General features: G+C 47.5%; 1 long non-coding RNA gene across 1 annotated transcript; it reads left to right on the forward strand.

Moving 5' to 3' along the window:
* Positions 1–2,298: 2,298 nt before the first annotated feature.
* On the forward strand, positions 2,299–4,609 carry LOC115341127. The gene is made up of 3 exons (XR_003923297.1): positions 2,299–2,422; positions 3,958–4,116; positions 4,458–4,609. It is a non-coding gene; the product is annotated as an uncharacterized LOC115341127 (long non-coding RNA).
* The last annotated feature ends 17,697 nt before the right edge of the window (positions 4,610–22,306 follow it).

A 22,306-nucleotide genomic window follows, 5' to 3' on the forward strand; every position in this document is an offset into this window, starting at 1 on the left:
ACTAAACATTTTCCCTGAATGATGTTTTTAGTCAATGTTTCCCCAGCCTCAGGGGGAAGATCTGGGTGTGAAACCGAGAAAGTAAGAGGGAATACAGCCTATCGTGAAGATATCCGCAACATCTCCAGCTGATAGGATAAATCCATAATATTCCTACCTGCCTAATCTGGATTTTTGTGGCACTGGAACAATTTGCATTTACACACCTGTGCAGCAGATGTGAATAGGGGCATCTTACCATTTCCAGGCGCTTGAGCCCTGCTGGTACTGGTGCCCACTGTGCCGGCTCTAATGCCATGAGATTGGTTTCTGTGCCATCGGAAGTGGGGAAATGCTTGTCTCCTTTCAGTGGCCACTTGCAGCTTTTTCCTCCTGAGACTGGGAAAATCCTTCTCACATTTCCCAACTTTTCTATGTGGTGTTAGGAAGTGATACATAGAGAGAATCATACCTATTTCTGCTTGTGAGTGGGAGAAACAGGAGGTTGTTCCTAATCTCAGTCATGGAGATGGATTGAATGAAACTGGTAAGCGTGGAATAACTGGGTAACCTGTATGTTACTTGCAAGGTGCTTAACCTCTCTTCATAGATGCCATGGAGGCTTTCCTGGAACCAGAGGCACTAGCCAACATAAATTGCTTCTGTCAATGTGCTTTATTGGACTACATCAAAGTAGAATCAATAAGGAGTTAAAAAAAAACCCCAAAACAGGTTTACTAAGCCAGACCAAGTCATAAACAGATTAGAGTGCTGAGGAGGTCAGGTTTCAGCTGGCATTCATGAAAATAGGGGGGTTCTGGCGTTGTTGTCGGAGGGTGATTCATTGCACTGGAATATTTCAGGGGAGGAGAATCGTACAGGAGTTGTTAACACACTGCTGCAAAGAGAGGTCTCCTTGTGTGTCAGGTTTCTGCCTCCAAGTTTGCTGTCACAGATTTGTACCGATATAATTTCTATCAGTGTAAGTTATCTGTTTCCAGTTAACCTAGATGAAAACCTGAGTGTGGTATTGCATTCTAAGTTTGCTGGAACTTGTTAATAATTTAAAATAATAAAGTCAGTCAAATTAATTCACTCCTAAAATTGAGCTTATTTGCATTGGCTTGTCTTTTTTTTGTAACAGATCTCTCTGTGGGTATATTTGTGTAAGCTTTTTGTATGTGCTTGTGAGTGTTTGTGTGCATACATAATTTCCTTCACCATCTTACAACCAAAAGAGGCTGAGCTGGATTTAAACATTGTACAAGAAAAATAGTTTCTCCCTGCCTGTGAATATATTCGGTGAAGGTCCACCCCAAAGTAAAGCTGAATAGCTAAGGTATAAATCCATGGGAAAAAATGGGGTTTGTAATGGAAATGCTCCCTCATCTTAAATTATAGCTAGGCATATGTGAAGCTGAAATTCATGCTGCAGCATCCAGACGGTGCCTCAAGCTGGCCGCACATTCCCAGAAATAAAGAAAAATACCACAGCCTACCTGCAAAATGACCTTTCTCCTAACGCTGACTTGCAGCTCGGAAGCTTTTGTGCTGTAAGAGGCAGGGTAAGATACATGAAGTGACAGATTGCTGCTGACAGTGAAAGGCTCTTTCAGCTGCATTTCTCTACAGCCACAGTGATATATCCAGGGGCTTGTTAGAGGAACAACAGCACCAGCCAATAACCAGTTGGTCTAAGCCCTAGAGATAGACCGTATGTCCCACACTCTGTTTCCTAATCTGCCAATGTAGAGTAAATTCAGCTGCTGTATCACTTCTCTCCCTGCATGTTATATAGCAAAGAAACGCACCCATGTATTTATCTGTCTATGGCAATGCCTATCTCTATAAATAACAATGTTTGTATCTGTGCATGCGTGTGTGTGCATATTTATGTGTCTATGTATTTATTATGGGTGAGGCTGGTTGTAGAGCAGTCCAGAAAATGGAAATCTTTTTGTGCAAATCATGCTTTCTTGGAGGAAAGGAGAGCCAGGAGACCAGGGGTGATGAATTGGCCTTGAACTGCAATGAAAATTTTTTTTTAAAGGCAAAACAATTTCAGGGAAAGGGTCTCCAAAAAAGTCCAGTTTCAGGAGGTAGCTCAATTGAATTTCTGGTTCCTGGCTGCCTGCCTGGAGGGCCTCTTGTCACTTCTACTTTCTTCCAACAAGGCAGAAGGCGGAATTGACAGCAGCCTTCCCGCCAGGCTGTTAGAGAAGCAGGGAAGCCAGATGCTTTGCCTCCCTGCTCCCTCCCCCTTCTGCGGCCCAAGAGCCAGAGAGTTAAGTTGCTTAACTTTTCCATCTTTGCTCTCCAGTGTTCCTGATCTGACCTAGCGGGGATCCTGAGGAATGAAATAATGCCTGGTAGTCAGCAGAGTCAGCGTGTGTGCACAAAGGGGTTCCTCGCTATTGAGGGATAGGAGTGTGCATGTCACACGGTAAAGTATCGTTATGCTTTTGTACAGAAAAGTAAAATTATACTTTTGTACAGAAAGTTTATGCAGAGAAACACACTGGTGGAAGTGGGCTGATATACGAGCCTCTCCCCTAGAGCAAAAACAGGGCAAATAGTTGTATAATATGATTTCAGAGCTTCCATTCCAAACTCACTTCTAAACTCACTCTTGGCCCGTGCTATTTGTGTAACTGCCTATAGGGTACATTGTAGGTGATGATAGCTAAAATATTCTTACGACTTCTTCTGCAAGGACAGTATGCTCAGCCCCTCTGTTTTCTTCTTTGTATAGGATTATCGTCTTTAGATGGTAAGAAATGTAAGAAGGTTTCAGTTGCTGTTGAATTAACATTTCTATGTTATAGGCATCATTTAACTAGATAATTTGCCGACTTTAAAATTTTTGTGTAATCAAATTGGTTGGCTGTTTTAACATTCTTAAGTGGTAGTTAAAATGATGTGGAGAATGGACCCCTTTCTTTAGATTCAGGGCAGTAGCCGGGAAACGTTCTCTAACACAGTTTCTTGAGACAGGACCTGCTCTGAGTCGGGGGTTATGCATTTCCAGCCCACACGACCCACAGAGCTCTTGCCCTCCCTTTTCAGTCTGCTGACAACTGCAAAATGGGGTGACAAATTGGCAGTGGATGGCCAGGAAACAACACCCTCTCCCTCCCCAAGCTCGTCTCTTTGCGAAAAGCTCTGTACACCAGTTAAGATGGGAACCATTCTCCTTCTCTGCTAAGCTCATCTGTACTGAAACTGGCAGTCTGTGGGCGAATGTCTCTGCAACCTCTTGGCTCTGCCGGGGGTCACCCAGACATCTCAAAAAGCAGTGAAATCATAGGGTTTCGTTAAAATATATATTGTCCATTTCTCCTCCTCTGCGCTGCTTTATGTCTTCTCTATACCCAGAAGTGGTATCACTGTGTATCCCGTGTGTGCTTGTGCACTCCTTCCTTCTGCCACTGGTCTCTCGGTCCCTCTGCCACCTTCCCCAGGCAGGGAGAATCATGATGGAGCAGGCATTCCTCCTCGTTTGGCATGCATTGCTGCCTGTGCCAACTCAGGCAGGAATGAACATCAGCCTAGGGCAAACCAGGAACATTTGTAGCCTGCAGCAAAGCAAAAAGTGTTGCCCAGAACAGCCTTTGGAAATATTTTAATTACCCCTGGTTGAACTGGCAATCAACTAACTTGAGGTAAAGATCACAAGTGGAGGCAAAGTCTAAGGGGAATTTTATGCTTGGAGTCAAATTTCAGCAACATTTTTGAAGTATTTCTAATTGGTATGGTTTAACAGCCACCACCAAACATCCCCAAATCAAAACAGTTCTGATGTACATGGAAAGCAAATCACAATCGTGCAGCTCTAGCACAGTATTGTGAGGTGGATGAACACGGGGCTTATAAAAGAACCGGCCTAACCACTGAGGTCTTTCTGAGCAGCTTTAGAGTCGGAAGACTTCTTTAATGAACTGTGAATCAAAAAATGAAATTTATTTTTTGTTTCTCCAGACTTGCCAGTGAAAGAAGAGCTTGTATCTGCCTGACTGCTTTCAGATCAAATCATCTTTGCCAGCCAAAGCAGACTCTTCTTGCCTGCTTCCAAGAGGCACGAGCTTAAACAACTGGTCTCAGAGTGGGGTGTCTCTACAGTCTTAGCCATGAAGAGAGGTGATTATTCCTCCTTAAAAATTCAGTTTCCCGTCAGGAAATTATCACACAGAGAGGCGTGCACCTTCCTCTGTTCTGTTGACATGCACTGCTGGAAAGATTTATTTCAGTAATAAGGTCTTTGCAGTGAAACTTAACAAAAATGTGGGGGCAAGTTTATTAATTATATATTTTACAGTTAATGAAAGATAATATTTAACAGAAGTAATTGCAGGCATCTGCCTTGATGGCACAATTCATTTTCAGTAATAAATGGTTTGTGTGTCCTTTTGTTGGACCGATCAGTTACAGAGACAAATCCTGCCTCGTGCTAAGCCCCTCTTATCTCTTTTCATTTGCAGGAGATGAAATGTTCTCCTGTTCAGTGTATATGGAAGAGACTGGAGTAAGCTCCTATCTTCGTAACAGTAAAACTACAGTGAAATCTGAATTCTTTGTTCATGTTTCATTGCCTGCTTTGAGGAAAACAGTGATCATGAGATCAGACATCAGCCTCAGGGTGAGTATAGATACCACCCACACCAGCTCTACCAACACACTGCAATCTGTATCTGGTTCTCTCCATTCTCGTCTATCCCTCACAGCCTTGCTGCAGGCTCCGGTAGGTATAAAAGCCTTGTTCCGTAGGACTCAGGTATTTTACCCCTCAAGCTGCTTCTAAGCAGCCTCTTCCATTTCCGCTGAAATACCATGTAGGAGTACTTGTCACTCATCTCAACTTGCATTCAAGCCATTTTCAAAACCTGGTTATGGATATACATTAGCTGTCCGTGTAGTAACTTGACAGGTTGTCGGAGCATATGCCCCTTTGGTATCTGATACAAAGGGTGGCTTGTATGCCCTGATATTTGTAGCGTGGGAAAGTTTATTTTGCAGTATCACTGGTAATTTTTCTATGCTCCTGACATCTTTCAAGCAGTTGGTAGATTCTACCTCATGTAGGTGTCCATCTGTCATTACCTTCCTGCTACCTGAGGTACCCTACAGAGCCTGTGACACACAGCTGAGTGATTTTTATTCCCTCCACTTGAGGGAAGTATCTTACAACGTTTTAAATGGGTCCACTGTGATTGACTCATGCCACCTATTTCTGAAATGCAGCCAACAAGGTAAGAGAAGATTTAGAAAAGTTAACAGCATCCAGATCAATTTAGGACAGGAAGTAAAACCTAAAGTTGGATAAAACATTGTAAACGGACAAACCCAGCATGACCACTAAACACAGAGCCATCCTGTGACAGTGTGACAGACATTCCTTCCTCTTTCATTTTTTTTTCTTTAAAAACTGTTGGTGCAGTTGGTGGGTTCTCCCCATGGGGTTCACTGCAAATGAACTGTGACAGGTGAAGTCATTAGCTCTAATAGCTATGCACACCTTAAGACAACAGTCCTTCATAACTAAGAGGTTGATGGGAACTTTTCAAGGAGGTGTTTATCTAACGGCATGCCACAGGGATCAGGGTTAGGTCCAGTCTTCTTCAGTGTCTTCATGAATAAGCTGAAAGAGGGGGTAAACAGCATGTTAATGACATCTAGGATGAAACAAAGAGAGAACGATGGAAAGGGCCAGGGGAGGTCACCGGTGCCAGCCCACCAGAAATAGGTAGGGCAGGGTTGTATCTGCCATGGGCTTTCAGTCTGCCTTCACGTTGGCCTCATTTTGTAAGTAAAATGCAGAGACTTGGGGCTGAGTCTGGGCAACCAGAGCAGTGGGTTGGGTGTTTGTAAGGGCATCTGTTAAGCTATAGTGTTGGCTACTCTGCTTTAAAACATAGGTTTTCTGCAGACCCATCTTGTAAATATTTAAATGCTTGAGTAGCGGAACCAGCAAGTCTGGGTGGAGATTTGCAAGCACGGAGGGAAGCAGAGTGTATGTGAGTTGCATGTCTCTTTCTCACGTGTCTGCACTCGTATGTGCACGTCTTCCAATACCTTCCAGAGAGATTTTCGTCCAAAGAGGTCTGACAGCCTTTCAGGCATCAATCACACAAACGCCGCAATAACCCTGCAAGGTCAGGAAGTGTTATCAGATAGGGGAGAAGTCTGCGTCTCTGCACTTCTCCTCAGAGGAACAATTGGCGCTTGAACAAGGAGACGGGAACAGAGGGCTAGTGACTCCTGCAAGTGTGCGTGTTTGCTGCAGTTAGAGCTTTCCTGATTCCCAGAGCCAGGGATGGGAGCCAGGTCTCCTGAACCCCTGTTCTCCGCCTTGACCACTAGAAACACTTCCTCCCCACAGAAACCTCACCATGAAACCACCCACAGGAGAACGGCTTTGTTGTTTGGCAGGGAGAGCACAGGCTCTGCTCTACCCAATCCGCAGGCACATTTTTGGGGTTGCATGTTTACTAAAATCTTGGCTTTGCTGGTCTGGAGAGAATAAAAGTTGATTGTTCACCAGCCAGGGATCGGCGTCTCCCTGCCTGTACGTGTAAATATCTCTGTACAGCCATACCAGGCCATAGGGAATGTTTGTGGTGCAGCAGCCTGCTTGTATTAGAAGCCTTGTCTCTCTTCTGTGGTAAACACGTCTCGTTACCTGTTCTCACTGAAGCTTTTCTGGCTTTTCCTATCCTTTACTTGGCCACTTTGGCTTCAGGGCCTCGTGATAGCTGGATTTATTTATTTAATAATAAAACTTAAAGAACTGGTTGTTTTCCAGATTGCTCCGTCCCAGGCAGTAGCTGTCTCTGAGGAGCCAGGTCATGATGGGGTTAGTGTGGAAGGAAGCAGGGCTGCTTGGTGAGCCTCAGCTCTGCCAACCCCGCTGTTCTTTCTGCCTCTCAGCCTTCCCCCAGTAACCCCCCTCCTCCTGAACTGGCAGGAAAGTTTACGGTGCTGTGCAGGCTGTTCAGACCTCGCCAGTTCCGTCTCTCTCAGGATGAGGCAGGGATCAGGTAAAAGGGAGTTCACAGCCCAAGTCTACGAACAGGACAATATAACAGTAGAGAGAAGATGACAGAAGACAAGGAGTGGGCCTTCCAACAGTTATTTCTCCTGTGCAGGTCCCTGCGAGGTGTCACAGCATATGCTTGCTGTCTCTCACCTGCCCCATGGGCCCACGTCTGAGTGTGGCCACTCAGGCCGTGGAAGATCTCCCAGAACCCAGATTTGGCTGTGCAGATCTGGGCTTGTGGGGCAGAACAGAGCCTCCCTGCACGGCACTGCTGGTGTGTGTGGTCCCAGTGGGAGTCTAGCACAAGAGTCTCATGTCATATTTGTGAGACTGGATTGCTTGTCCTGTTCTCCAAGCCAGCATAGCACACAATAATGAGATTGTGCAAGGAGAACCGTAATGGGAGAGAACTGAGCATCATCGGGAGAAGAGACAGGCAGTGAGCAGGCAGCAAGCAGGCAGCAGAGGGAAGTGGGAATGGTTATGGAAGTGAACTCTTGATTGGAGGTATCAGGAAGGAAGATGGGAAGGAGGAAAAGACCTTACTCTGGCCAAAGTAAAGGGAAAGACTGGGTGAGGCTGGAGAGCTTCAGTGGCCTTGTCCCATCTTCTGTGAGGACAGTGAGATCCTCCCCATAGAGGTTAGCAGTGTTGTCTGTTTATTTGCATGGCTGGGAAGCAACTGCACTCTTGGATGATGGATTAGTAAGTGTTTTAAACAAAAGTCAGAGGTCTGTGCTCTGGATCCCACCCTGAGGCATCTGCTGCTCCTAATCGGAAGGCAATCAATTCCTGGCTGGTGTGGGAAAGGGTTCCCCACCCCCAGCTTCACGCATGGTACCGACAGGTCTAATGGGCCATTTTGCTGCTTTAGGAGACTTGATTTTATTCAGCTTCCTAAAATCTTGTGTTCTGCGATATCTGCATGACAGCACTGCTTTGAGCAGAAGTCAGTTGAACTGGTTTGTCCCTAATGCTTTCCGTCTCTCGGATTTACAGCTGGATAATGAAACCTGCTTCCCGTTGCTCTCTGACCTTGGTTTTGCAGAATGTTCAGGTGCATCTTAAAGACTACATGTTTCAAGAGGCAGGAGTCTGTCACACCTGCGGCTCTGTAGCTCGGGTGGTTCCTTCCCCTGAAGGTTTGGCCCTTCCTTCAGGACGAAGTCTGTATCTTCATGGTGGTTTTGCCCATAGAACTGTTAACACTGGGAAGTGAGATTGTTTTACATGCCAGCAGCAGAATGAAGAAAGCAGAGGCAATCAGGACCCAAAATAATTATGTTTATGATCTATAGTCATCATACAGGGTCTAACTGCACATAAGCAGTTCTAGTGGGCTGCTTTCAGGAACACAGAATGCAGGCAGTATCATCAGAAGATTCACTGATTATTTAAAAGGATACTAGCCAGCCACTGAAAAGTACAGAGGGGGATTCTCTGGACTGCAAGCACACCTATTTATTACATATGTGGAAAACAAGGGCATATCCAGTGCTGAACCCATCTCTGTGTGTGCAAGCATTAATGAGTGTAGTTTCCAGAGTCAGGCTGTGGAAATAACAACTCAGCCCCTTTCTGACTGATTCCTGGTATTTGGAAGGTATAATCTGGAAGAGCCTGCTCAAACCCCTCCCCGTGGAAGGGATTATTCCAAGGGAACTCTCTGATGTTTCCCCTTGTGGCTCTGTCTGCTCCTCCCTAGTTTCATGCCAGTCCTGAAATACATAACCCTGAACAAAGACTTTAGGACCGAGTTCCCCGCTGGCAGAATTATCCTCCACCACACTGGTGCACAGTCAGAGGGTGCTGAGCAGAAATGTCTGAGCAAATTCAACTGATCTCAGTTCAGAAAAGGCTCCTGAAAACATTTGCAATCAACAAAAAATAACATTCTTCAACCCATATCCTTGCAGCTTAGTGTTCTCTCTCCTCGTGCTGCACTGTTAGGGAAAGCCAAGCTTTGGAGCAAGGGAGAAAGGGCCAAAGAAAGTCTTGGCCAGAATGAGTATAGTCAATTGCTGCATTTAGCCATTTGGTGGAAGGTCTTAGTAACAATCTGCTTGGAAGTAAAAGTCTTAAAGCCCAGAGTTAGAGAGTTAAAGCCAGATTTGTGTGTGTAGTAGAATTAGTTGGAATCCTGTCAAAAGCCTGTGACACTTCATCTCTTCAGCAAAACATCTGAGATGCTGCACGTTTACTTACTCTGATGTTCCAGGTTATAAAGTGCCTTTCTAAACCCCTTGTTTTCCATTATGATCTCCAGATGAGGATGTAAAATCCCTCCTTACAGGACACCAGTCCTGAGGTGTCTCTGTGTGTAAAGGAGGGATATATCTCATCCTCTCAGCATCTGTCAATGGGAACTGGTGTTTCTCCTGCAGACACCACCCCACTGCCAAGAACTCTGCTTTAGCAAGGCTCTTATGAACTACTTTCAAACCCGGAAGGGGTTTTATTTAGAGCCAAACATTGATGTAAGTGCATTTTTACTAAAATTGAAATGCAAACCAATCAGCATTTCACTCCAGCACTTCAGTTGTCCTGCAGATTGTTTTTCTAGGCACACCCTCTCCTTCTGGCTTATCTGCAAGACTGTGGGAATGCTGTCAAGACAGGAGCCATTCTCCTGTATCTAAAGGGCAACCAGCTTAGTGACTGAGCCAGATACTTCTGTTGTGTGGGTATCTCATGCCAATGAGCTGAGGAGGAGAGCTGAGCTCTGTGGTGCGCTCCGTGCCTGGTCAGAAGAGCCCTGCTGTTAACTGTGCAAGTGAGATTCTGCCTGCTGTTTCAGGAATGTATAATCCTACAATCAGAGGATAACGTTGGGTGAAAGGAGCCCCAGAGATTCTTCAGTCCGGGTCCCTGCTCAAAGCACAGCCAGCTTCAAAGTGAGGTCCAGTTGGTCTGGACCTCATCCAGTCAACTTTTGTATATCTTCAAGAACAGGGATTTGTCTGCCTCTCTGGGCCCCTGTCCAGGATAACTGGGGTTTTCCTGGCACTGAGTGCTTAGTAACTAAGTGTGAAATCTTGTCCAAAATCTTTGCCCTTTTCTGTACTAGGATAGGTTCTGCTTGCAAAGCAGGTTTATCACTAACTTAACACCTGCCAGACTTCCCTTGCACTCTTAAAGCTCCTCCAACTTCTTCCTTGGACTTTTCCAAGTGCACAAAGGACAATGCTCGCTCCCATCCCAGTGTGTACCCAGGGTGGCTGTTCTGTTACTCGCACAGAGGTCTTGGGGCCAGCCTAGACTGTTGGATCCCCCAGTCCAGCTGGTGAAAGGAAGACAAAACTATGGGAGTCAACCAGGGCATTCTGTTGTAGCTGTAGAGCCTGGAGCAGAACAGTGAAGGGAAGGAGACTTAGAAAGTAGTGACCCTGGGTGGGCAGCGGAGTTGCATTGGTGGTGTGCTTGCCTATGTTTTGCATTGGTGAGTAGAAGTAGGATCATCTTCTGAAACATTTTTGGGGTGGGTTCTCCTTGGCTGAGGATGGAGGCTGGCTCCTGTGGGTCACCCCTGCAGGGCTGAAGGCCGCTGCTTGCTGGAATGGGGAAGTTCTGGAGCAGTGGGGCAAAACCTCTGGACCTTTATTGCTTCAGCTCAACCAGTCTAGGAAGCAAATGGGACCTGTATAGTGAGGGGCCTGAATGTCCCTCCCATGGTCCTTGGGAGGGGGAAATGGAACAGAAGAGGAAGATGCTGAACCAGTGATGCAGCTGGGGAAGCTCCTGTGGTAGACCCGCAGCATGAGAGGTGCAAAACGAAGCTTTGCAGTCTGGAACTGTACAAGGTAAAAGGAGGAGGTTTGTCCCAGAGAGCTTCCTACCAAAGTGTGAGACTGGTGGAGGTGAACAGAGGAGCAGTGAAGTGCTACTATGATCTTGGTGCTGCACTGTCAAACTTGCTGTAGGAGTCAGAGCAAAAGAAGACTTTGAAGAAGACAAGTAAGGAGCTCTGTGGGTGTTTTTCCCTTCCAGAATCATGAATAAAGAAAAGCACGACAGTGCTTCCTTGAAAATCTGGTGGGTGGACTGGTGCTATGAGCTGATAGAAGATGGGGGCTGATTCCTTCATAATGAATGAAAGATGACAGATGGAGAAAGGCAAGGAAAGGCCTTCAGCACTAGTATAATTAACTTACTTCTGAGAACATTGGGATGGGCTTTTTTCCTAATATGGAAGAGAAAAGAGAGGATATTTGACTGAGAGTAATGGGATAATGGGAATTGTGGAGGTGAATTTGGTTGGTCCTCTGTTCCTGAGACACCTGAAGCAAAGACCCTGTACCACCTTCAAGAGCAAAGAGAGAGGATGGCCTCCTTCTTAGAGGGATGGTCTTAGAGAGCGTAGGCTGCATGGGGCTGCTCTACCTCCTCCTAGCCTCATCAGTGGCCCTGAGCCCTTGTTTTGGAAGAGGAGGTGAAGAGCCAATTCCCCTTGAGCCCAATAATGACTTCACACCCCTACTTTTTGCCCGCAAGCCGTTTCTCTTGGACACTAACGAGTCTGAGCCTACTTCACTGTGCTTCAGTAATTGTGCTTTTAATTATGCTCTGTGTCTTTGACCATCTGTTGTGCTCTTTTCAGAATCTGTTTCAGCTCTGATATCCCCTTTGAGATGAAGGGACCACAAGTGCACACAGTATCCAAGGTGTGGATGAGTCATAGATTTTTCTGTTCTGTTCTTTTTTTTCTTTCCAAATGATTCATACCACTTGATCTGTTTCTTGATGGTTACTGAGCATTAAGCTGACATTTTCATGGAACTGACAGCTTTATGTGGGAAAATGAGGGCCTACCGAGAGGAGTGAAAATGGTGTCTCTTGGAGAGGAAAATCCTGATCCTTTCAAGACAGGATTGTTTGGACAGGGAATATCACAGGAGTCTGAAGGGAGCGGTTACAGCAGCTCCCAGCATGGAGGCCACCTGGGAAAAGAGGACAGTGTGAAGTTGATGGTGTCAGGAAGATGCTGTAGCTTGCTGATAGACATATAAGAATAAGCATGGCAGACCTCCCCTTTGAGCAAGACTACAGGGGAGAGGAAAGTCAAGCCAGGAGAGGGAGCTGGATAGGCTCCAGCTTGAATAGAGGAGATGATGAGAAGCAAAATGAAAGGTTAATGAGCCAGGGAGCTTGTTAGGAAGACAGGTCAACTGCAAGTTTGGGCAGGGAATGTACAGCAACATCTGTGACGGGGTTACATTCAGGGATTGCAATAAAGTAGGCTGTGCAGAAGGAGCAGCAGCATCCCTGGCTGCCAAGTTAAGCCTGTGGATCAGATGGTCCTGCTCACCCAGGCCTGGGAGTCCAAGAGGGAAGATTTCGTCCATAGAGCTTCTTGGAGGGTGAGAGCTGCAGAGAAAGCATAGCATTTGGTGGATGAAAGGAACAGGCTTATGTCCACGTATTTGGTGTGTATCATAAACACAGCTGAAACAGAGGGCTGAAGTCTGCAGGAACAGTGGCTAGAGTTGGAGGAAGACCAGTAGGTGACAACCTGCAAGTGGCCTTTCTACTTTTTAGGATAAGGGAATAAAACTGTGGTCTGGGGCAACAGTTTATGTGGTTCTGGCACCTTTTGGCTGTGTACAGGGCATCTTTTCCCTTCGTAGGGAGAAGTTAAGTCCAGGTGGCTTCCTGTTTATCATGTCAGCCCTTGCTCTGGCTCCTTTCTCCTGCTGTGTGGGGGTGTTGTGGCCTGTCTCCACAGCTGCCTGTGCTGTCTCAGGCTCTGATACCCAGGAGTACCTTCTTCGCAGCAGGGTGACCTCTTGGTCTGTACTCTTGACCATCCAGAGCTCTGTTATTGATTGGGCCTACAAATTCAGCCCTGACATCCAACAGCGTGCCTTCAGCCCCGTGCTGGCTTTGTCTCACTACCGTGCAGGTTCTGAGCACCTACGCCATGCTGCAGTTGTGGCTCTGATTTGGATTTGTGTATGGTGACAGTGTGGGTTGTGGGCAGAGTGGGTATTCATATACGGTGCCAGACCTTCAGTACCCTTAGAAAAGTCTTATTCCATCCCAGGCCACAGAGATCATCCTTTGACCTCTGGCAGCTGGTCCTCATCTTGTCTTCTGAGCATCTTTTAAAGATAACTTGGACTGCCTTGATGTGATTTCCTAATGCCCTTCTTGACCTTCCTCTTTCCCCTGGGCCTGACAACTTGGTGCTTAGATGTCACCCATCATCACTGCTCCCTAAAGGATCAGTGAAAAGGACCACCTGATTTTTTGCTTGCTGTCTCTGTTGCAGCTCTCGAACACCTTTCATGTCCAGCTTCCTATTGTAGGAAAGAATGGTGGTATTTGGCCTCACGGTTATCAGCCCAGTAAAACTGTCTATTAGCCAGAAAGCAGGAATCACACATAACTAAAGTAACCAAATCTAATTCCTATTGACAGAAGAAAATTTCCATTGTCCTCTGCTAGTCCTGTCTGAAAGGGAGAGCAGCTCCTGGGATGGAAGAACAAAATGATGTACAGGTGCAAAGTTACCTGACTGAGATCACATGGGGTCCATGGTAAATCTAGGATTACCAGGAAGATGATTAACTGGCATAACTGCATTGGTTAGTTACTCAAGCTAAGACATCAGAGATTATTATTTGGGAGCCCTGGCTTCTTCTTGGAGTGATTTCAGACTAGATCCTCCTCCATATTCAGTGCCCTAGCTGAGCCTCTGGCCAGATGTCTGTGCCCTGCTCAAGCCCAACTCCTTCCTGACCCCTCCAAACAAGACGTCTTGATGCTTGGCTCACAGCATGTTCTGTTTTAATGGGGCTGTCTTGTTTTCTAGGCAGAGATATGAGTTCCCAGGTCTGAGTCTCCAGGAGTGCTGTCAACTGTACACTGATGTGCAAGGCCTTTCTCTGTCATTCTGCTACTCTTGCTGTTTTCTTATGCGTGGAGGATGGTGAACATAAATAGCTCACCAAATTACTTAAGGGGCTCTCTCTTATTCCTGTATTCTGCAGGCAGGTTCCTTTCCAATATGATCCTGTACCTGCAGGGTTAGGTGCCAAGCATCAGTCATGTGAGAGGACTGTAAATGAGGTTCCTTCAAAAACTAGTTCTATTTTGCTTAAGGCCATAATGGGGAAACTGCTGTGTTTCCATTAAATCCCCTTTGTATCAATCTGTAGAGCTCGGCTGTGGGCGAGAGGTGCTGGGATCCCAATAGGCCACTAATTAATTACCAACCCCACATTCTTTATTGGCAATGCAGGGGCCTTCCGGCACCACCTCTTGATAGTTAATTAGGGTGAAAGCCAAGGAGAGGCTCCGTTTCAGTGGTGATCAGTTAACATTCCCTCTGGCTTTATTCCTTGCAGACACGTCTTGGCATTGTGAGGGGAAGCCAAGATTGAACATATGGCTTATTGTGGAGCTCTGACCTTCCCAGAGTGCGGCAAAGCCAAGCGGCTGGAATTTCCTTCAAGTGCCACTCAAAAGCCTACCTGGTGCCATGGAAAGCCTCTGTGTCATTTCTGGGAAAATAAACCCACAGGCAAAGTACCAGCCATTGCTATACTCTAAGAAACTTTTGATGGTGCAGTAGATGACCACCTATGAAATCTTCTTTGCAGGGCTCAGTGCTCAAAGGTGGTAAACAGCAGCATGGATGCTCTCTGATGGGGGCCTGCTGGCCATGGGTGCCCCTTGCATGGCTCTGTGAATCCAGGGCACTGCAAGATAATGGATTGGGATTGGGATACCTGAGGGTGTGCTTCTACAAGCCACACACGCAGCCTGCTGGGATTTTACCAGTCATCAAACAAAAAAGCACATTTGGGATGAGGCGCAGTAGTTCAGAAAATGTCCAGCCATTCTGGGCGTGAAATCTGTGGCTGGCTGGCCTGAGAGAGACCTTGGATAAGCAAAATGTGACTGCTTACAGTGGCTTGCCAGGATCTAAGTGGGAAAAACCTTCCTTTGAAGAGGATTTCCCGTATTCTCCCAAGGAGTCCCCAGCTGCTGAGCTTTCTTTTCTTGCCATGGCCTCGTGTCTGGGATTTGCTCTTCTCAAGACCTTGAAACCCATTCACCTCCCCAACAACTCACGGAGTTTGCTGCAGCCTGTCTACAGTAATGCAGCTGTTTGTTTGCTCCTTCTCTGGAATCTGCTTTGCACAGAAAAGATTTCTACTTTATTTCTTTTGCTCTGCAGCGACCTAATTAGTTAACTTTCTATTGTAGCCTCTTCCTACAGCACTTGCCAAAGAGCTCATCAAAGCCTCCCTGCCCCAGCTCTGGGGGAGGCGGATTATTAGTCTCTCTGTGTTCAAGGTTAGAGGAGATGTTTCTTCCTCTCGTGGACTAGCAACTCTTCCAGACAAATCTTTAGCCTCTCCATTCAAGATCAAAACCGCAGGCAGCTGGGAGGGCGTTAGAGTAATGCTCATTCAAAGGCGGTGCTTTGTTTCCTTTAAATGACTGTCAGCCCTGCCTCTGATGTGCTGAAGACAACTGACTTCACCCCGCTGCCTCACACCTTGGGCCAGAGCGGAGGAGAGCAGCCTGTCTGGGAAGTGGCTGTGGTCACTAGTGACATGTGGCCTTGTCCTGGGAACCCTGGGGCACCCACGTTCCTCCTGTCCTCCCCCGCAGGAGTCTGGTGGGACCTTTCTGCATCATCTCTGCCCGTGCCTGCCCTGACAAGGGGCAGCTCGCAGTTCTTCCAGAGGATGTGCTTGTGCCTAGTGTCATGCAAGTGTCAGCCTGGCTTTAGGGAGGATAAATGTCAAAAGGAAAAGGTTTTGGTAGCTGAGGTTGGTTTGTTACTTTGGAAGCTCCCTGGGCTGTGACCCCACCTCATGGAAAGTGTTGGCGTAGTGAGCTGAGATGTGTGGGAATGCCAGAGGCTGAACACGTACTGTGGGGCTCGATAACTCTACTGATCTTGTTTCTTTTGCTTTTACCCTTGGCCTCTGCTGCTCTGAAGGTGTCTAACAGGTGATAACAGTGAGTGTTTCACAGAGTGGACTTTATAAAAGATTCCTCCAGGCTGCAGTGGAATATCACATACTTAATTCTTGGCATAACTGGATCCATTCGGTCTTGGGATGATTGGAGGAGTGTCTTGTCTCCCTCTTATCTTGACAAAATAAGGCTCATAAATAGCCATATTCCCCTTGTTGCAGGGAGACTGATCCACATACCGGGTACCAAAGGCTAACGTAGACAAAATATATCACCACTGGCTGTGATTTCCCAAATATGTGATGTCCTAGAGATGTGGTAGTGAGCTGAGCTGACCAGAAGGGATATCTGAGAGAGTGGGAGAGCCTGGTTAAACACCCACGTCCTGCACTCAGATTTCACGTGCGTGTGCCTGCACTGCGTGCGGAGAACAGCTGCTCAGGCCTGACTTTGCTGGCGTCCCGAGCTGCACGGAGCTCTGCAGCAACGGGAATACAGCACCTAGGAATGAGTGTCAGACTGGCCCCAGGCACAGCCTCCCTTCTCTGGAGGGGTTGTATGAGGGCAATGTGGTGTAGAGCTGCATATGGGACCAGGACCAACAGTGGGTCTAAACCCCCTTGGCCACCCAGTGACTCCACTCCAGGAGATCACTTTGAGTAAGGAAAGCAAGGGCAGGATTTGCAATGATGACTAAAGAGAGGGAACTAGAAGTCGAGCAGGAGATGTTGGAAGGGTGTTGGAAGTTGCTGTCAAAGTCAAGGGAGCTGGATCTGACTGGTGCTGGAAAAAGGATCAGAGGAGATGACTAGGGCAGAAGACAGGTTAGGTAGTTAGAATCATCCCAGCCCTTCCTTAATTGAGCAGCTCTGCCCACTGCCACTTAGTCCCCCAGCAACACCATCCCAGGACCTACAGGGCTATCCCCCTGCCAAGGGGCTCATGTACTGTTGCAGTCCTGTGGCTGGAGAGCAGCACACTGCTCCCTCCATCACACCCTGCCCTCGTGGAGCTGTGTGTATCCGTCATTCTGTGGCTGCTGGTACCCAGCACATGCCTCTGCTCCTGAGCAGCAGCTGGTAAATCCATTTGCTCAGCAGGTGTGTTCTTACATTCTCTAGAAGAATAGGCTTTTCGGAAGAGAGGGGGAAGAGAACGGAGGAAAAACTGGAGAGGGGGGCAGGAGGAAATAAGGGGAAGTAGAAGAGAGAGGGAAAAGGCAGCAAATGACTGGAAAAATTAGAGATGGAGTGTGGAAAGGACTGCATGTCCCCAGTTGCTTTGAGCACTTAGCAGATCCTGTGGTGTGTCTGCTTTATTACTGACAGAGTTCTCCCTTCTGTCGGCTTGTTTCCTAATTGCTGGTCTTGTAAACTGCTTGATTTATGGCTCTGTTCATCAGTTCTGGCCCTCGGGTATAACATGCTTTTCCTTCCAGGCTGGGAAGTGAATAATGAATTAACAGCCCGCCTTAGGTTCAATAAGAAGCTGAGCATTCAGGGATCTTTATTGTGATGCACGTGCCAAATCTAACTGCTTAATTTTTACTTCTCAATCATGGAGGGTATTCAACAACTTCTTCCCCAGGGCAGCAGCTGCGTTGTGGATGTGTGGTGCCTTTGAAGTGTCCCACAAGAGAAGCCACCAAGGAATTGTTTCACTGTTGGTTTGCACAGAGAACTCAATCTGTTTCCTCACAGCTTGCTCTGAAGCTGACATTGTGTGCCATACATGTTTGTCTCGGACAAACTTCCTTTCAGTATAGCCGAGGGATGAAGATCAAGTCAGAGAACAAACGGCCCTGCTGAGCCGAAGCCATGACCCCTGGTATGCAAGCAGCCATTGAGCCAACCCTGGCTCATGGTCACATCCATGTTCAGCCTTGAGAAGAGGTTTGTCCCAGACCCTGGAGTAGGGTCCTAGAGTCAGTGCAACTTTAATCTTCCACTGAGCGAACCGAGTACCTCTGCTTCCACAGTCCTCGATGGCAGTCCAGTGCCTTCCATGCAGCTCTGATCCACATGGCTACATGGTCGTACCACGGTGCACCAGGTTTATGGAGCACCCAGGCCTTGGTATGATAAGGTTTGCCCGTCCCTGCCACCCTGGAGGGTTATGAGGATGGGAGCTCCCTTGGCTTCAGAGCATGTGGCTGTTCTCCTTAGCCAGTTCACAGGACTATGGCCAGGAAGTAATGTCATGTTCATAGAGTAGCTCTGCAGCACCACAGACACACTGCAGCGGAGACTTTGTGAGAAAGAAAATACCTGTAAAACAAAACCTTTGTGAAGGAAGAAAATTCTTGTAAAGAACAGAGAAACTACTGTAGAAGTGTGGGAGCTGTTCTGCAAGCATAACGCTCTGCAAGTACTAGCTCAGGGCTTGCAGGTCTCGAGCAGATAAAGTTTAAGCTGACAAGTCCCCTCAGGACTTAGCAGCTCTCTGCCATCCTGCCCTTGAACAGCCTCTTAGGATGCTGTTGCTATCTCTGAGCTGCTTCGTGGCTGCAGCAGGTGAATCTGATCTGCCTGAAAGGGGGAGTTCAAGAAGATGGCTTTGTGCCCTCTGCATGCTGCTATAGGAACGGGGCCTTCAACTCGGCATCATGTGACGCTGTGAGTGAAGGAGAGAGCTTGGAAAGCCAAGTGGAGCATTAATATAAGGCCTGCAGCCCCTCAGGTGCTGTAAAAACTCAGTTAGAGGGAAAGTTTTAATACACCTGCTTAGTCCTGATCCAGTCCTCACTTGTCTGCAGGAGCTCAGCCTGCTGGGAGCTCAGCTGGATGGAGTGTTTTCTCTTCCGAGAATCCTACAGCAGTGAGAATTGCTGATGTCTGGTTTTTCTCTTAGGGCACATACAGTAAAGCAAAGCAGAAATAAACTACAGGGTACAGCGTTTCTTTCCTCGTAGCATTAGCAGCACAGCTTGATTAGATCGTCACGGCCATCCTGTATGCTTTGTCTCTTGCTCTTCCTTCCCTTGATGGGTGTGCAGGTACCGCTGTCTGAGGAGCAGGGAAACGGTGTCTTTGAGCACCGTGTGCTGGAAGCATCTGCCCAGCCCAAGCCTGTCACTGCAGCACAGCTGTCCCAAGCAGTCTGAATGCCTCCAACTCTTGTATCGTATTCTTCAACTTCTCACAAGTCTCAAGAACCTGTCCAGTCCTTGGAATGGGCTGGGCCCCCATGTGTATGTATGTGGTATCCAACAGGATCCCTGATGTGACCTTTGTTTTTGTTTAAAATCCATGAGTTCTCACCCAACTGCCTCCTTCCAAATAACCTAGCAAGCCTGCAACAAGACAGCAGATCTTGGAGTGCAAAGCATGAAGACGGGACTGCAGCATTCTTCATGGGACATGAGCAGCCATGTACCATGGCTGTAGTCATTTGGTTCTGCCGTGCCATGTAGTCCAGGATCTAAGAGCACGAGGATAGAAGATCAAAAGAGCCTCTTGCTTGCATTTCACACGTCCTACCACTGAGAATATTAACTACTAATTACTAAACTAATCTGAATATATACTCAAAGTCCAAGTGTTATCGCTTACTGATAAAAAAACTTGAACTGCTTTTGGTTCTGCGTGTGAGCATGCTCACACCCATGCGGAATCTCTGTCATATTTCCTAAATTGCATGGCAGGCAAGATGGTTCAGATACAATAAACGCAGGAGGTTCAAGGTCCTGGCCGTATCTTGCACCTGGCTGATCAGCCACCTGAGGCTGTGAGCCAGGAGCCGAGATCAAAGGAGCAATAGTTTGGGATCCATGTTCAGGGTGGGCAGAGGAGATGCCTTCACCCTTCCCTTACTCTCATGCAAAGGTTGGAGTAGTTTCTAAGCTTGGGACCAAATCACCTCCTTTCTGGATGCTGCTGTGGGTGGCAGCGCAACACAGACAGCTTCTCTTTGGACATGTTCCTACTGCTCACACTGCACAAGGGGCTTCAAATGGGATCAGAGCAAGATATTTCTCTTTAAACTCTATATTCACATGGCAAGATCCTCTCTGTCACCTCTGACCTGTTCCTGCCTGGCTGCCGGTATGGATCTAAGCACTACAGCATTCAATCACCTTCCAGACAATTGAACAGGAGCTGTTCCAAATACCATCACTTTCCCTCTCCCCTGCCCATGAGTAGGAATTATCTTGAGCAGGTAGTAACGTTGTTTGTAATAATGACTGTATCAGTGAATGCCATTCCTGTTGCCTGGATGCAGGTAAAAAAAAAGGCTGCTAGTGGGAAGGGGATATTTTAAAGCTGAAGATGTGATCAGATGAGCATCTGTTCCATCTTTAGAATTTCTCTTTTTTTTTTCAAGTTACTATATTTCAGCTAAAGGTTACTGCCCCTCTGCTGTCAGGTCTCTTCCTGCAGCTTGGGTAAGTAACTCTGTTCGTGCTTCTGTTCTGTACAGAAAGTAAAACAGGTTTGTGTGAAAGCCCCGCTGACACGCTCTTCTTGTTCTGACTATGGTAATGTCAGGGATCTGACCTTTTGTAGGAGTCGGCTTTACTGTGTGTGTCCTGTGGTCACAACAGTCTGCCCCGTGACACTCCCAGCCTCGGTGGGCACTTCTGTCCATCCAGTCAACTGTAGCTGGCATGAAAGGATGGAGTTGGGTTTTTTTGGGGGGGTGAGCCCCTGGGTTCATGTGTAAACCTAAACCTTAGGAAGGATTTTCATTTCCAAGTCAGAGATCACAGTTGGGACTGTCCACTGAACAGAAGAGTCTTCTGGACTTCGTACCAGTTGGGCAGAGGCACTTTTCCTACCTGAGTGCCGTAACAAATGGCTGGTGTCAGAGCTGTGGGGCTGATCTGACCAGGCCTGTCCCCTCCTAGGGCAGAGAGCAGGCTGCACACATCATTTTGGTGCCTATCAGGCACCAGAGAACTGGGCCAAATGCTCCTCCCTGTTTCCGAGTTTCACGATAAGTTTCATGAATCAGAGAGTGAATTCAGCCTTGAGGGCTCCTGGGGTGAGGGAATAAGGATTGGCACAGCCTTCCTCATCAAGCTGCAGTCTCCAGCAACTTTATGGGTCAGGATGCCTTTGCCCTGTGGCTTCGTTGTATCATCTGGCAGTACAAGACTGCCCTAAAGAGCGCAAAGTGAGTCCCTCTTAAAATGGCCCTGGCTAAGGTATGTTTGACATAGGTCTGGACTGGGAATGCTCATGAGGAGCAAGCTGGGCTGTGGCTGTCTTCTAAAACCTGTGGGGACTGTGGCTCTGAAATGTGAAACACCAGTAGTACGCCTGCTAATTACTCATTTACCCCAATATATCCATCCCTCCCACAGAGGGACAAGGAGGCAGAAGCAAAGTGCTTATACACATTTAGAGTATGGAAAAAAGACAGCTCATCTTGACTGAACTGGATTAGGGAGCGATCACAACTGTACCCCAGCTGGCAGATCTGTGCCAGGGTGGTCTCACGGAGTGGGATGGTGACAAGGCATGAGAAGCAGTCTCAGCTAGAGCTGGCACAGCTGCAGCTGAGCTGTGATATTTCTGCTTGTTTGCCCTGCAGTGCACTCTTCCCTTGGCAGCGGCTTGGAGCCTACATCCCTTCTCCCTACCCACAGGATTGCTTGCAAGCTAGAGGGAGAATCTGGTGGCAGCCCCCACAAACATTTGGGTGTTTTCCAGATCTCTCCTCCTCTCTGTAGCAGCTCTCAACTTGCTTGAAGTCAAGGACGTACGTTAACTTGCTGTCTGTCTTTCTCTCCCCCACACAGCGCATTTGCTATGCTCTGGCTCTGCGGTCTGACAGGGATGTGCTCTACTTAAGCAGTAAGTCCAGGTTACCTGCAGGGTGATGGGAGCCTTCTCTGGCCTTTCTGGTGATATAAATTTCATCCATTTTTAGTTCTAGTTCTCTTGAGCCAAGTGGGGGATGCTGCACTGCTGAGCTTGCTCTGAGCATCGTGCCTCCACATCCTTGGGTCATCCCCACTGCTGGGAAGGGAGAGTTGTGCTCTCTCTGCATGTGCTCAGCTCTCCTCTCTTGCCATCCAGACCACAGAGAGTTATCAGCTGAAGCCTGGTAAGCTGTAGCTGACCCTTAGTTCAGACAACCCAGACTCCTGCTTTTAGATCCAAGACTCGGTCCCTAAAGCCAACCAACCCAGTAGTGGTTCTTTTGCTTGCACAGAAGCCAAGGCAAAAGTTGTAGCCCTCCCGGCAGACCAAAGCTCCTGGGCTGGCAAGAGCTCTGCTGCCTATAGGGCTAGCTAGGGCCATATCACCTCTTCTTCCTGACAAGCCCGGTCTGCAAGGAGACACAAGGCAGGGAGTGATCTGTCATGATCCCCTCTCTCTGGTGACCACCCACCAGGTCCCCAGCTCCTGCTGG

This window comes from Aquila chrysaetos, chromosome 5 (assembly GCF_900496995.4).
Source record: "Aquila chrysaetos chrysaetos chromosome 5, bAquChr1.4, whole genome shotgun sequence".
In the NCBI taxonomy this organism is placed as follows: domain Eukaryota; kingdom Metazoa; phylum Chordata; class Aves; order Accipitriformes; family Accipitridae; genus Aquila; species Aquila chrysaetos.